General features: G+C 37.8%; 1 protein-coding gene across 1 annotated transcript in view; it reads left to right on the top strand.

Annotated features, from left to right (window-relative positions):
• Nucleotides 1-16480, top strand: part of LOC306847646 (ribosome biogenesis protein bop1-like) — a 91741-nt gene that overhangs the window by 12008 nt on the left and 63253 nt on the right. The window lies entirely within an intron of this gene.

The following is a 16480-nucleotide window of genomic DNA, read 5'->3' as shown; positions in this document are numbered from 1 at the left end:
GATTAGTTGTTGCAGCCCTACTTTAATTCAACTAACTCGCAAAAAAAAGAAAAAATTTAGTATTCATCAAAATGAATTAAAACAGTGAAATGCAAACTCAGAATATGACACAAACCTGCAATAATTAAATGTTAAATAACACAAATTTATAACAAATTTATACAATATCTAATCCATTATTATTAAGCAATGTCTTTGCTGCTGACCTTTTGATGATCCAGATCAACCATACTAATAAGCAAAAATGACTTTAGATAAACTAACAGTTGTGCTTCATTGTTTTTTTTAATTGCTGAAGAGTGTTGAACCACCACCTCCTGCGTTCTACTGAACAGATGTGAATTTACTTTTCCTTCAGCCTGAGGTTTATTCTTTACAATTTTTGGTGTGAAAGGGCTTTTACATTTGCTATAAATATAATTATTTTATATGAAAAGCAAACAATCAAGCCCTGCTCATATTTTAAAAAAAATAACGCGGAAATAATGCAAAAGTAACCTAACGCATTACTTTCCATAAAGTAACTAAGTAAAGTAATTAGTTACTTTTTTAGGGAGTAACGCATATTGTAATGCATTACTTTTAAAAGTAACTTTCCCCAATACTGTGTAGCATTATATCACTTGCTCATCAGTGGATCCTTTGCAGTGAATGGGTGCCGTCAGAATGAGAGTCCAAACAGCTGATAAAAACATCACCATAATCTACATGTTTAGAACAGTTTAGAACCGTTTTCTCTTAAAAACTGTGATTGATCTGTGCATATTTCTCACCTGATTCAGAAAAAATCACTTTTTCACTGGAGAAAGCAATATTATGAATGGAGGAATCATATTTTAGCTGGAAGCAATGGCTCAGATTTTTTAAAACGTCTTGATGGACATGTTCCTTACAAACGTAATGTTAATTGATGGACTAAATTCATAAGTGATCCACACAACTTATTGTGAGGTTTTTATCTGCTTTTTGGACTGTCATTCTGACGGCACCCATTCACTGCAGAGGATCCACTGGTGAGCAAGTGATGTATGCTACATTTCTCCACATCTTGGATTGCCTGAGGGCAAGTACATTTTCAATAGATTTTCATGTTTGTGTTAACTGTTCCTTTAAAGGAGTAATAATGTAAATCTATTGCTTGATGTTTCTTGAATGACATGACACTTAAAAACTTCTGAATGATAAGTAGACTAAAGATGATTTAAGTACATCTAAATATAGCGGTGGCTTATTCTGCTACGTTTGCACAGGCATGATTACTTCATTGTTCCGTAGAGGGGAATATGGTTAGTTGTGTAATGTTTCATGTAAAGGAAAAAGATTTTTGTCCTGTTCCTCGGGCTCTAAGTGTCTGAACCGCAGTATTTGATACCGTTCCCTTACGCCTGTCAGACGTTACCACATTTCTGTAATGTCTCTGTTGGCTTTTTCGAGGGGAGACCATGATGCACCTCTGCAGTAAGGAGCTCTGTAACATCTCATATTTACATGTAGGAGCATTAAAGAATTCCTCTTCAGCTCTTTAATTTACATGCTCCATTGAAAACCATTGAACCCTGGCACAATGCGGTCTGGATAATTTGCCAGGCCATACAACCTAAACACAGCAGCCATCCAAAACTGTTCTTGGCAATCTGCTACCGACCAGGAATGTTTTGCAGAAGCGTTATTGTTCTTGGGTACATCCCCGATTTCAGAGTGACTTTTTAATGCCCCTTCGTAGTCGTTCAGAACACATCAGGAACACTGACTACCATCGTTATTTAGTTTGTAAAAGTTCACATTTTTTGCATTTCTGTGTCTTTGGAGGCTTTGCTCTAGTTCTTTTCATTTAACGACAACATGAAATCAAAGTTGGGCTTGTTTACTTTCTTCGTAAATGTCATTTGTGTTATTGTGAACCATTTATCAGTGTTATCGTAAAAGAGCAAAAAAAGGGGGGATTGCTCGTAGGACTCTGTTTCAGCAATGATTTGTCTATTGCACTCAGTTAATTTTTTGTAAAAATGCTGCTTTTTTGATGAATTTAGAGGCGACTTCTTGGACTTCTTGAAATTTTGCCATGCCACTTATAAAGTAGTTAAATATTAACTTGATATTTTAAAATAACATAAAAAGGGTTTCGTGTTTCAAATACAAATTTTCTGTATAATGAAAACGTTGCTGAAAGGAGTCCATTCCAGCATTGATTTGTCTTGATATCTACTATTGAAGTTAATGAATTTTGTTACAAAAGCACCGCTTTTTGGGTGAACTTAGAGGTGCAAATTCTTTGAGAGGATTTTTAATTATGGATCAAAGTCATAGTTTTCATATTTTTATGTTTTTATGTAATGTATTCATTTTAATAAATTTTACAAATATTTTATACATTTACATTTTATCACTTTAATTTAAACAAAATAACATTAGTTCATATTTATCAGCATTATCATAAAATAACAAATTCATGTGAAAAATTCAAGTTTCATGTAGACAACTGCAGATCATAGGTAATAATGAGAACGTTGCCCATAGGAGTCCGTTTAAGCATTAATGTAATTGTAGTGGTTTTACAGTTTTTTTTTTTTTTTTTTTTTTTTTTTTTTGTTTTAATCATAGGTATCATAATTTGATCTAAATGTCCAATAATTTGGCAGTATTTTAGTCTGTATTTGTTTCTTTTTTTCAGTAAAACTAGCGTTTACAAGATTAAAATTTAAGAAATTACAAACGCATTCTCAAACTTTACTCTATCATACTCTTTATTTTATTTTTTTAAATATTTAACTTTATTAAATGTCTTTTTTTTTTTTTTGCTTGCTTGCTGTTTGCACTGTAAAATCCTGTCTGTTAAGTTGTTCATGAATTTTAAATGTACTTTTACTTCATCCTCTTTACATCACCGTTGCTAAAAATATAAAAGCTGGATGAAACAAACTAGTCAACCAGCAAAATAGAAACAGTCAACTAGTTAAATGCATTACTTATAGCGTTTCCAGCCGCGTTTCCAGCCATCTACAGGTGGCTCCTCTCTTCTAATCTGCACTCATTTCAGGTAGTTTGGTTGTCTCATATGGAGATGAGAAGGTGTGAAACACATTAGCTTGTCAGTTTTGTCTTCTACTTCTCGTCTCGTGGGCCTGATCTCTGCGGTGTTGTCAGGCATCTCTGCGTGCGCCGCACAGATCGGCGGTGGTCCCGCGGCTGTTTGGCGTACGCTAAATTAGCCCCCCTTGTCGGGAGACGGCAGATTGGGTTGCCTCTCTGTCCCTTCGCAGCTCTCAGCACAAGTTGTCTGCAAATAAAACTCCAGACTTCTAAATCCCCCGTTTTTCATCCTCACGTCCCCCCTTTGTAATAAAGGGCTATTTCCTGTTAGCCGAGTGAAGAGGGAATATGCGAGAGTGCAGCGTCTGTCTGAGACCAAGCCGGCAGGAAGGGGCTTTTCCCCCGCAATGGCTTTTCCATGTGCTCTTCGAGATGAATGAAGACACATTGTGGAATTAAGGGGAAAAGGGGCTCTGGCTCCTGGCCGCAACTTCAGCTTCCTGCCGCCAAGCAGCTACCGCTCTCAAAGACTGAGACCCTGCACAGTAGCCTAGAAAGATGTGCGTGTTTTTTGTGTGCAACAGGAGGTAAAGTGGGTACTTTGATAGGAAATTAGTGATAAAACAGGATAGACCTGCATGGTGATGTCATTTGACCTGATGTCCTTTTATTTTGGGTGATCATGGATGAACAGGAAGTGTTCGTAAGCTTGATATCGACACATGACTGAATTGGTTCCAGTAGTATTTAGAATCTTTATGATTAGATCTGTCTGTCCATCTGTCTCTCTATCTATCCAGCTATCTTTCTATCCATCTATCTATCTACTAAACAAAAATTAGGTATGTTATATATGTTATATATCTACCGTTCTGTCTGTCTATCTATAGTTCTATCGTTGTCTTTCTGTCTATCTATCGTTCTATCTATCTGTCGTTCTATTGTTCTATCTATTATTCTATTTATCTTATCATTCTATTGTTCTGTGATTCTGTCTGTCTGTAGTTCTATCATTGTCTATTGTTCTGTCAGTTTATCTATCTGTCTGTCTATCTATCGTTCTATCTATTGTTCTATCTGTTGTCCTGTTGTTCTATTAAACTAAAATTAGTTTTGTGAATATCTTTGTTTTACTTCTACTTAAAATTTAATTTCAAATTACAGTCCTTCATGCAGTTTTTGGAATTGAAGTCATTTTCATTTATATTCTGAATGACACACAGCCCTTGTTTTAAATATTTTCATAGTGTTAAATTTGCCTTTTCAGAAAGTCAGTTTGCGCTCTGCCCATAGAGGGTGCTGTTTCTGCTGTCTACACGACAGGCACACAGCTGAAATCTTATTTCCAGTGTGTGGTAAGCCATGGATGAGTGATTCTCTTTTGAGGTTTTTCAGAACGGCCCTCTCTCTGGGCTCTAACGTAAAGCTCTAGTGACAGGTAGCGGATCGAGGTCACGTCTGCTAATCACATCGACTGACTGATTCCAGATTCCGGTCCAGTGACCCACTGAGGAGCTGTCATGAGTGGAGGAAACTTTACATCCTTTGCAGTCTTGGTAGAATCAGGCACGTTCCAAAACTTTAGCTGACCTCAGTGGTTGCATGGCAACTGTTTTGTTTTAATTGGGAGGTTTTATTTGGGGCCGGATATTTGCATATGTGGTTGGGTTTATAATGCGAGACTCTTGCTGTAGCTGAAGGACATGGGTGAGCATTTGATGGATCTAGTTAGCGATTTCCTCCAGTCCCAAATGATGTCAGTAATTACATGTTGAGGAGGTTTTGCGGTGTAGAGAGTTTCTTCAGGTGGTCAAATCTCACTCAGGAAGGTAAGGGCTGGATTTGTCATTTCCACCCAGAGATTTCAGAAAGATTTCGGCCCACGCCGTCTGAAGAAAAGAGCCCTGTTTGCTTTCCCATACAAAGTAAAACAAACACAACCTGTAATGCCGCCTGGTCAGGTGTCCAGATTGCTCCAGAGTTAAGAGGGAACCCAGCCTCCCCCTCCGGGTATCTGTGCCACCCACTCCTCGGAAATATGAAATCTGTCGAAACCGAGACACACGTCTCAAGGTGAATTTTATTTGCGTTGCTCTCTAAATTTTGGTAATCTCAAAGTTTAATTTCATGATTGGGCCATTTCCAAACGCCGGACTGATGAGTTCCAGATGGGATCTCAAATGATTGCGGTCAATCTGATGGCAAGGAAAAAAGCTTGCATTTTAGCAGTTCTGGCCTCTTAGAGGATAATTTAGGGAAGAAACTAAAGCTGCACAATTTTGGGGGGAAAATCTAACTGCGATTTTTATTTATTTATTTATTTCCCCTTTCTGATAAAAGTTGCGATAGCAATTTTAAATGATTTTTTTTTTTTATTACAGTTTACTGTGCTTGTCTGTAGGGCTACACAATTTGGGCAAAATGTAATTATATATTAGTATGGCTAAAATAATAATTAAACAACAACAATACAATAACAATTGTAATATTTTGTTTTTATTACTACTACTACTAAATAAAAACCTGTAAATACTGTAAGATTTGAGTATTTAAAGCTGCAGTCCATACATTTTTTTTTTTTTGGTTAAAAATGATCCAAAATCAATTTTTGGGCAAGGACATAACCAGCCGGTTTTCAAAACTATCTCCTTACCTTAGCCAGATTCACAGCGGTAAGCTTGTTTTCTAATGTTTTCTCATTTGAGTGGTACTGGTAGGTTTTCTTGGGAAATACAGCATGCCGCCATTCATCTAATCATAAAGAATGAGTCCCGGCTAGTAGGCTATAGCTCATGTGAGGATGCTGCAGGTGGCGGATCATAAATAGCCTTTTCTCACTGTAGAAACTTATTTTGATGGCGGATTGTAATCCAGGAAGATCCATACGACAATCATCTGTCACAACTGAAGATTCACTCGTAGTCACCAGTAGTCTACAGGTAATGCTAATACACATGAAATACATAGTCACGAAATGCTGATGTTGTTGACATCAACATTTTGAGAACAAAGTATAACATTAATAATAATTTGCATGGTTTGTGATATGAGCTAAGTGATTGTTAGATTTAAAAACTGTTGGTAGCGCGATGTATTGTAATGCTTTTTTTTTATCTCAGTTGGTCAGAACAAATTTGCACAAAAGTGTTACTTCAGATTACATTTTCTGGTGAAAATTCTTATTTGGGTCATACTTTCAAGATGTAGAATCTCTGATTCCGAAGTACAGTGAATATCCACACCGGTGCGGTGACTGACAGCCCCCTCAAAACATTAAATTCATCCATGCTGAGGAACTGTGTCGATTCACAACTATACTGAGTTCCAAATGCACATTGAGTTGACCCAAACTCAGAAAGGATGCTGAGATGGAGTTCGTGGAGTTCGTTCAAGAGAGCAAAGAACTGAGACACTGCAGACACTGGCGGGTCATGAGCTGCTCATGTGTAAATGAACATAGTGCTTCGCTTTACTCTAAAACATGCAGTTCATACATTTATGTAATTAAAATACAGCCTTTGCAGTTATCGCGACATTTTTGATTTGCTATATTAATCATGCAGCCCTAGAAGAAACCCCATTTCCCACCCCCTTTCTTACTATGCTTGGCAACCTTTCCATGTATCACTGGATGTGGTCTAACTTTACCAGTGTTATTTTCTTTCCCTTTGTCTTTCCATTGGAGGCTCCCACTTTGATGGGCACTGAAAGGTTTCAAGACTCTCAGTGGAGGAGGAGAATTTCATTACCGGCCATCATTACCTCTTTCCCATTGTCTCTGAATACCGTATCTGTTCCGCTCTGCTTGTATGTACGTTTGGAGAGCAGTGACGGTCTACAGAGCACCAAGATTGAAATGGCTGAAAAGTTCCTGGAAACCCAAAGCTAATCAAAGCCGTCAACGCGCTTCTCTTGCATGATGTTTCTTTCACAAAGTTCGGCATCCCAAGCGGACGTCGAGGAAGGTCCTGGCACTCTATTCCAGCAGCAAATTCACATCAATTTATGAAACAGGAACCAGGAGGGTCGTATCTATTCACCCTTGGCAGCCCAGCACCAGTTGAGGCCTGAACTCACCTCCACCTTTGACCCTCGGCGTTCTGCAGAGCATTTGGCTCCTCTCACTGCTTCTGAGTCACAGCTTGCCAAGTGAAATGAGAACCCCGCTTGGTCAATATCTCATCATTCACTTTATTTGCGTTGTTACTACCAAACCAGATTGTAAAATAAACCCACATAGTAAAAAGACTACCTAACAATGTAAACCCTGACATGTGAAATAATAGTTAGAAAGTTTTGAAATGGAACTGTTTATTGAACCTTTAGACAAAATATATATATAAAAAAATCTAAACGAAAGGTATACGTGGTTTTTTTTTGTTGAGTATCATTTGATGCATTAGGCTTTTATGGCTCATATAGAACATGGAGAGGGATGTTATGGAGCTCATATTCTATTTGAGGAAGAAAAACATTTCCATTTTATTCAAACTTTAAGTTTAGTCCAAGCTGACCAGAAATATGCAATTTGATGCAAATGATCTTATTTAAATGGCCAAAAAGATTAAATTCTAATAGCTTGTAATGTAAATCAATGAGATCTTTTATAATCGTATAGCAGACTACTTGCATAAAATGCATATAAATATTAGTTGTCACACAATATCTTACAGTATGTCTTAGTAAGAGGATATTTAAATGGTTAGTTTTCTGCTCAGAGCTCTTTTGTTTCAAAATATATCATGTAATGCAATGATGATTTGAGAGATGAACAAATAAACGTTCCTCAAAAGCCGCGGGCATCATATTAGATACATTTTAACATAATTATCCATTTATAATTTTTTTAGAAAAATAAAGTAAACCTAATTTGATTCAGTACACTAAGTATGCGAAATATTGCTAACAATATATATTTTTTCCATTTCCCAGCGAAAATAAATAAATCTTTACCTCAAACAGGTGGCAGTTTATAGAATGATACTAAAAGGCCTTTTACTTGTTAAAAAAGTATAAACTATGAATCCAATGACATAAGGCATGTAATAAATTGTTTTGATCACGTTGAAGCCTTAGAAATTAGTGTATCAAATACAATCCAGTAGGCTGGATTGTATTGGGGTAAAAATTAAGTCCTAGAAGATTTTAGGTACTATTTTCTCCAAAACTTCCTTTATGGAAGTCAACGTAAATGTTAAAAGTGTAGGAAGTATAGTACACCGTAGACCTCTGACCTTTTCTAGTGTCTGTAGCTTGTTGACCTGAGGTATTTTCTTGCACCATTGTTGTATTCTGTTCTCGAGTTCTTGTTAAAAGCACCGTCAACGTCTGTTGTTCGCGTAGTTTCTATGCTTCTCTTTGTCTTCCCCCCAGCACGCCATTTGCTTGAGCGTTTCAGGGAAGAGAATGATTAATATGTTTTTTGCTTCGGCAGACACGGGCATGGATTTTTACAAAAACGTCTGCGCTATTAAAATACAAAGAGCGGTTTTGTTCTCCTGGATCCATTGGATCGAGCCGCTCTTTAGATTTATCAAATTAGACTCAAGTGAATGTGGGTGGTGTTCTGTTGCACATGCAGCAAGGTAAAGGGGGGATTTAAGGGCTGTATCCCACCGGGAGCCATTGGTCCCCACACAGACCTCACACCCACGCCGTACCTTCCAGATCAGAGTCAGGCCAATAATTCCTCCCTCTGGCAGGAATCAAGCAAACGTGTAAGCTATTTGGAGCAGTAAACTGAACGAATGTATTCCTGTGTGTGTTTCAGAGGGGAGAAGCGGCTAGAGCAGAGGATTGCGCAATAGCTTAGGTTCTATCCTATTTCTGTTCATTCTATTATTGATTAATTTGTTATTTACGTCTAGAGTTATTTTTGGCCTTGCATTATCACTCTGAAAAGTAACGCAGAAGTTTGCATCAGTCGTTTTGAGCAATGACAACTTCTAATGAAATTGTAAAACCAACAAATTACATTGAGTTAGATTAAATTAATTTGTAGAATAAACACATTTTTCAACAAAAGCCCACAATATTTAATTTCAACATTGAAGCTAATATTATTGGGAAAAAGTCCCATTTTGGTCTTTCTCTAAAATTGACTTTAGAATTTACTTGCAGTGTCTGTAATTATTTGTGAAATTTAATGGCAATTTCTGAATTAAACTAAAGTTTTAAAGGAAATCAGGAAATGTTAGGCCCGAATCATTCAATGCAAGGGCGGTTCTATCTATACAAGCTCAGGTTTATGCAAAGTTGTGTTCTGAAAGGTCTTAGAATGTAATTCATAACATCAAAGCAAGTGTATTTTGATATATTGTAGTGAACTTTAGCATAAACAACAGCTTCTGTCATGGCAGAGCATCCATTTATGGAGAATTAAGTTGATACAAGTTAAATCTGTTCGTCATTATATTGAGTCTCTTCAGAAAATTTTAATTAAATGGCTCAATTCATCAGTTATGATCTTTTCATTAACTTTTTGATGCGTCAAATCAGTATTTGTGTAGACTGTCAATGGAGAGATCGAAATATCTCATTTCATTAACTAATTTTGTGTTCTGAAGATATCCGAAAGTTTTACGGGCTTGGAATGAGCATTTAGCTTTTTTAGTGAACTATCCCTTTAAGTTGTACCTTTTGTCTTTTGCTCAATTTTTAACTACTTTTTTTGCTTCAAACTAAAGCTTGTAATGATGTGATTCACCTTGAACCTAGTGGCATTAACTCTTTAAAGGGATAGTTCACCCAAAAATTTAAATGCTGTCATTAATTACTCACCCTCATGTCGTTTCAAACCTGTAAGACCTTCGTTCATCTTCAGAACATAAATTAAGAATTCAGAACATAAATTAAGAATTCAGAACATACATTTTTGAAGAAATCCGAGAGCTTTCTGACCCTGCATAGACAGCAACACAACTGAAATGTTCCCAGGCCCAGAAACGTAGTAAGGACAAACAAAGACTTTTTTTTAAATCCCTATGAGAAAACATGAATGGGTGAAATACTTCTGGGCCACTGAAAAAACTGTTGCACTCTATTGAGCCTAATTTCTGTTTAACTTGTACTATTCCTTTGATGTTGGTAACTAGCTTTCTGAAGTTGTTATTGCCAGTCATATGAGAATACCAGTAAAGTATTTGCAAATGCCCCATTTGCATAGAGTACCCCTTCTGGCCACAGTGTTGAGAGTTGTCAGAGAATAGACAAAAACGATATCGATCAGCAAACGCTCAGCACTCGTCCGGGCTGTTGTCCAAAGACCCCGGGATAGATTGAAAAGTCTCGGTTGTCTTCTGAGGATGAAGTGATTTCCAAACCGTTCCTGTCTGAGGACACAAAGGTCTTCTTTCAGCCCAGCGCGCTCCACTGAAATCAATAGGCTGATAAAATTGACAGATCGCCGGTAAATTATGTGGAATCTTGGCCTGACATGCTGCTGTCAGCAGGAAATTTCTTTTTAATAGTCTATTTAAGGAGAAGCGGGGATGTGTTTTTCTTAGTCAGGGGGGAATGTTGATCCAGAGGGCCGGGGGTGGGGGGGTCAGACGGGGAGGAGGCGCTCGGGTAAATCGCGTGCCTGTCAGACAGAGCAAACGGGACCCCAGGCTGCGGTCCGTTGGACTCTTGCAGGTGTGTGGAGGTGGGGGGTAGGCGTTGGAAAGCTGGTCTCTTTTTTTTTTTTTCGAGAGCAGCCAAAGTAGCCACCTGTTGTTCCACAGTTTTTAGGACTTCCTTTTCATCCGGTCTTCAGCACAACTCCCAGTTGGGCCAGCATGCATCCTGCCAGAAGGCCTGATTGAAACCAAGTGCCAGCGGGGGCTGCCTCAGGAACCCGAGGCGAGGACATTAATGGAGATACAGAGAACGGTGTGCACTGACTGTTTACCTCGAACACAGGAAGGAGATGAGCTAGACTTCTCAAAATCCCACGACTACAACTCCGTTCCAAAACCTAGTTAGCTCCGTATTGTATACTGCCTACACCCGGACAGCATCTTAAACGAAACATTGTAAGTGATTGATTTGGAGCGCTCGATGTAGGCAGCAACCTTGTGTTTCGTACAAATAGTGACTCACACAAGACAAATGTTGAATCAAAATATTTCTTTCTGAAGTTAGTCTATTTTTTTGTAGTGTTTATTCAGTGCTTTACTCATCAGACACAATAATGACTTTAAATGGGGGATAGAAGAAAAAAAAAATTCTAGTCATATATTTTGTGATTGAGGATTTCTTAAAAACATTGTTAAATATCATCTCATCTCGTTTTCGTGAACCCAATATCGTGTATCGCATCATTACTTCAGAATTCAGTGTCACATCATCCCTCAGAAATCATTCTAATACATTTTGAAAATATTTATAAATCAGTTTCCAATCTTTTGACTGGTACTGTATGCATACTATTTTAAAGTCATATTGACATGTATAATCTTAACATTTTAAAAAATCATCATAAATTTTATCAGAACAATTACAGTTATATTAGTCCTATGCAGATGAAAGACTCTATGCAGGTTTAAAATGACATGAGGTTGAGTAAATGAATGTTTTTGGGTGAACTGTCCCTTTAGATTTACGTTAAAATGCTCTCTATGTAGACGGCACACTAGGGTTTTGAACAGTGCCTTTATCTCTTGTATTTTAGCAGAGAGATTTTTTCCGCATTGTGTTATATGAGCGTGATGCATGTTTTTGTACAACGAAGGTGGAAAAACGACTAAAAGACAAAAGAAATATGGCCCGTTAGCACCTTCGCGTTTAGCATCTCTCCACAGGTCCTGACGTAGATGCCTTCAGTCAGACTTTCTCTGGGCCTGTCCTCAAATTTTAAAATGAAAGTATGCTTTTTCACCCATACGGGCAGACGGCTCTTTGTGGCTTGTAGGACAGCAAAAGGAAAAAAAAAGCGCTCACTGGGATGTTTCAGTTAATGATATAAAGGAAAAGTCAAGCACTTCGCTCTTGTGGATTTGATGCGATGGCTTTCTCTTCTGTTATACGACCAGTCGTCATGTAGAAAAGCTTCAGGCCTCATTAGATATTTAATTTTCAATAAATAATGACTTTCTCTGAATGATGTACCGGATGCTCCGAGGCCAGGTGGGAAACCCATTTGAGACCTACGTTGCCAGAACGCAAACTTTCCACATGTGTCCTCCAAGGTTAAAGCCCTGTGTGAGAAGATCTGCAGATTATTTATTTATCGGGGTGGTGTGGTGGTTTTTTGCCATAAGTAATGAGAGCTTGACCTTTCAACAACCTCTTTAGTGGTTTGGCTATTTTAGAAATAATGATGGGATATATTTTTTTTATGGCCTTTTGGTTCTGTATAAGAAGTTGAGAAATTAAAAGTGGGGTCTCCAGCTGCAGGTCTGTCAGGTGAGCGAATCCGTTCCTTCCATCCGACCGCATGGCACAGTCTTCTTTGGGTAAGGCGGATGGGACGGGACAGCAGCGCTCTGATGCTGAACAGACGAGAATCAGGCCTGTGCAGCTGTCTTCTGTTAGCCATCCTCCAGACGGTCTCGCGGGACCCGGGGGAGGCTGGATTATTACCCCCACGTCCAGCCTTTCATGGAAAGAACTGCGTCTGCTCTGGTCATCGGCCTGCTCTGTTTTGAAACTGTTTAGGCCGGTAATGAGGGGGACAATGTGTTTTCAGGATTCGTTTGCTGTTGCTTCCAATTTGTAACTTGACATTGGGGAATGTGTGTGTAGAGTAGATGTCTGTGTTTATTTAAATTGAATAGCATTACAAGTTCAACATATCTTATGTTTACTGTACAAAAGTATTCCATTTTATGGTATTGAACTTGCAGTAGGTAAATATCAGCATAACTGAATGATAAAAATGACTAAAAATAAATAAATAAATGATGCTTTTGTTTTATGGTTATAGGAAACATACCTTCATGCAAGGTTGTTTGGACACAAGGTTGTTTGGTTGTGCAGAGATATAATTCAGACACTGCTTAGCGATTCATTGACTGATAACTGATCACAATGGCTCACAATGGTTTCTGTTTGGGAACAGAGTTGATCGTTCCCCTTGTGTCCTTTCCAAAATATACAGACAGTCTCGCCATTGAATAAACTGTTTTGGTTTTCAACTTTTTTCTCTAAATTGAGTAAATAGTGTAGAATTAATTTCTTCTTTACACTTCACACTGTGTAATTCACATTTGCTGCCATGTATATAAATATTAAATATAAAATATTTTTGTCTGTATGTTTATATATTTAAATGATTTAAATTATATAAATGATATTTATATAATATTTTAATATAGAAATTTTCTATATGAAAATATTATTTCATAATGTTCAAATTTTATATATTATACATTTATATTTAAAGATTAAAATATATTTAAATGTTGGCATTATTATATTATTTATGATCTATTATACATTTGATTTAAAGAAATAGAATTTTTTAATTAAACAAATTTATTTTTATATATATATATATATATATATATATATATATATATATATATATATATATATATATACATACACATACATACATACATACATATATATACATACATACATATACTCACCTAAAGGATTATTAGGAACACCTGTTCAATTTCTCATTAATGCAATTATCTAATCAACCAATCACATGGCAGTTGATTCAATGCATTTAGGGGTGTGGTCCTGGTCAAGACAATCTCCTGAACTCCAAACTGAATGTCAGAATGGGAAAGAAAGGTGATTTAAGCAATTTTGAGCGTGGCATGGTTGTTGGTGCCAGACGGGCCGGTCTGAGTATTTCACAATCTGCTCAGTTACTGGGATTTTCACGCACAACCATTTCTAGGGTTTACAAAGAATGGTGTGAAAAGGGAAAAACATCCAGTATGCGGCAGTCCTGTGGGCGAAAATGCCTTGTTGATGCTAGAGGTCAGAGGAGAATGGGCCGACTGATTCAAGCTGATAGAAGAGCAACTTTGACTGAAATAACCACTCGTTGCAACCGAGGTATGCAGCAAAGCATTTGTGAAGCCACAACACGCACAACCTTGAGGCAGATGGGCTACAACAGCAGAAGACCCCACCGGGTACCACTCATCTCCACTACAAATAGGAAAAAGAGGCTACAATTTGCACGAGCTCACCAAAATTGGACGGTTGAAGACTGGAAAAATGTTGCCTGGTCTGATGAGTCTCGATTTCTGTTGAGACATTCAGATGGTAGAGTCAGAATTTGGCGTAAACAGAATGAGAACATGGATCCATCATGCCTTGTTACCACTGTGCAGGCTGGTGGTGGTGGTGTAATGGTGTGGGGCATGTTTTCTTGGCACACTTTAGGCCCCTTAGTGCCAATTGGGCATCGTTTAAATGCCACGGCCTACCTGAGCATTGTTTCTGACCATGTCCATCCCTTTATGACCACCATGTACCCATCCTCTGATGGCTACTTCCAGCAGGATAATGCACCATGTCACAAAGCTCGAATCATTTCAAATTGGTTTCTTGAACATGACAATGAGTTCACTGTACTAAAATGGCCCCCACAGTCACCAGATCTCAACCCAATAGAGCATCTTTGGGATGTGGTGGAACGGGAGCTTCGTGCCCTGGATGTGCATCCCACAAATCTCCAACTGCAAGATGCTATCCTATCAATATGGGCCAACATTTCTAAAGAATGCTTTCAGCGCCTTGTTGAATCAATGCCACGTAGAATTAAGGCAGTTCTGAAGGCGAAAGGGGGTCAAACACAGTATTAGTATGGTGTTCCTAATAATCCTTTAGGTGAGTGTATATAGCATAAAGAAATATACATACACACATTAATAAAGTGTATCAGCATTGGTCGTGCCAATGTCACTTCTCATTTTACACATTTCATTCCTATTAATATAATATTTCCAAATAGTATTGTTCAAGTTTAATATCTTTTCCATTTAGGTGTCCAAAGTGTTTTATTCTATAGTCTATGACATTTGGAGCTCTAGTAATTGCATCTTCATGAGTGACTAGAATGGGTAGTTTTTTTGTTTTTGTTTTTTCTCTCTCAGATCAAGCATTATATTTTAATGCATAGTCATTGCTGATTACGTGCTTTGTCATTGTTATAATTCTGTATGAGTGTTGATGTCTGTAGTAGCTGGATGTGAGGCCTGCGTCAGACGCACAGGTAACCAGGTTCATGTGTGTCGATATGGAGCTGTTCTGTGAGATATGAGGGGATGACAGAATGACAGACCGGGGTGAACAGAGGGGTAAGACTCAGCGGGATGCCGCCTAAAGCTTTGCTTTTTGTCTTGCGTACCTCCACAGCCCCATCAGTAAAGATCAAGTACCGCTTCATTGACACCAGACTAGTTTGATTTACTTTTAAACTGAAAACAATCGATAATATAATTGAAAAATCATCTGCTCTCTGCTCTCCAATTAATGACAAACCAGCACTTGTATGTCTCATTGCAAGTTTTTGCCGTTCTTGCACCAATCATGGAGATTAACGGCAGATTTATTTATAAATGAAATCCAGATGGGGCATTTAACGAAAGTAAAATAATTAGCTGTTTTTGCAATGGCCGAATTGAAATATCACTGAAGCTCAGTATGAAATATCACCCGTGAGCAGCTCTTTTGTGTATATATATTTTTTTCTTAAGCAGCCGCCGAATGTTTTAGACATTTAACTACAAAAACAATCACAAGATTAATTGCAATTGATATTAACAGTGTCAAAAGATTAAAATAAATCTATCTTCTTTTTTCTTTTTTTTTTCTCATTTTGAGTCTCATTTTAGTTACCTGAAAGGAGAGATGAAGTGATTTTAGTTTGGCGAGCAGGTGTGGAGGTTGTAGACGGTGATACGTCTCGAGTCGGGATGCTCAAGTCCAAGACAAAATTTGTCCGAACTTCCTCTCACCCTTTTTTTGGAGCTGTCAGGAGTGGACACTGCCAGAACCGCTGCCAAAAGCTTTACCTGCGAATCCCATCTGCGCCACCACACAGTACAGCTGTCTGTCTGACAGGCCTCACTTCCTGTGCCGTCCACCTCGGTTCGGTCATTTGTTTCAGCTCACACTTCTTCCTGTCCTCCGATTTCAGCAACCAATGTAACAACTATTGTAACTGCTGTACTTTTCTGTACTTTTTGGAAGATTAGTTTTTCTTTTTTGATTGCGACCAAAGAAATTACACAAAAATGTGTGTGTGTGTGTGTGTGTGTGTGGATAGCTGGAGAGAGAGAGTGAGAGAGATTTAAAGCATGACAAAACTACAAAAAAATCCAGATATTTCTTGTCAATTCACCCTCAACCAGGATTCTCATAGTCTTGATAAAATCTTATAACTTCATGAACATTTTTATAATGAATATATATTGTATTTAAAAGCTCAAGTCTTTTATAAGGTAGAAATTGTGAGTATAAAATACTTGTACAAATATTCCTCTTTAAATCAAGAGGC

This window comes from Barbus barbus (genome assembly GCF_936440315.1).
Source record: "Barbus barbus genome assembly, chromosome: 27".
Taxonomy (NCBI): Eukaryota; Metazoa; Chordata; class Actinopteri; order Cypriniformes; family Cyprinidae; genus Barbus; species Barbus barbus.
The sequence above is the reverse complement of the archived record's forward strand: the minus strand, read 5'-3'. Positions and strand labels throughout refer to the sequence as shown.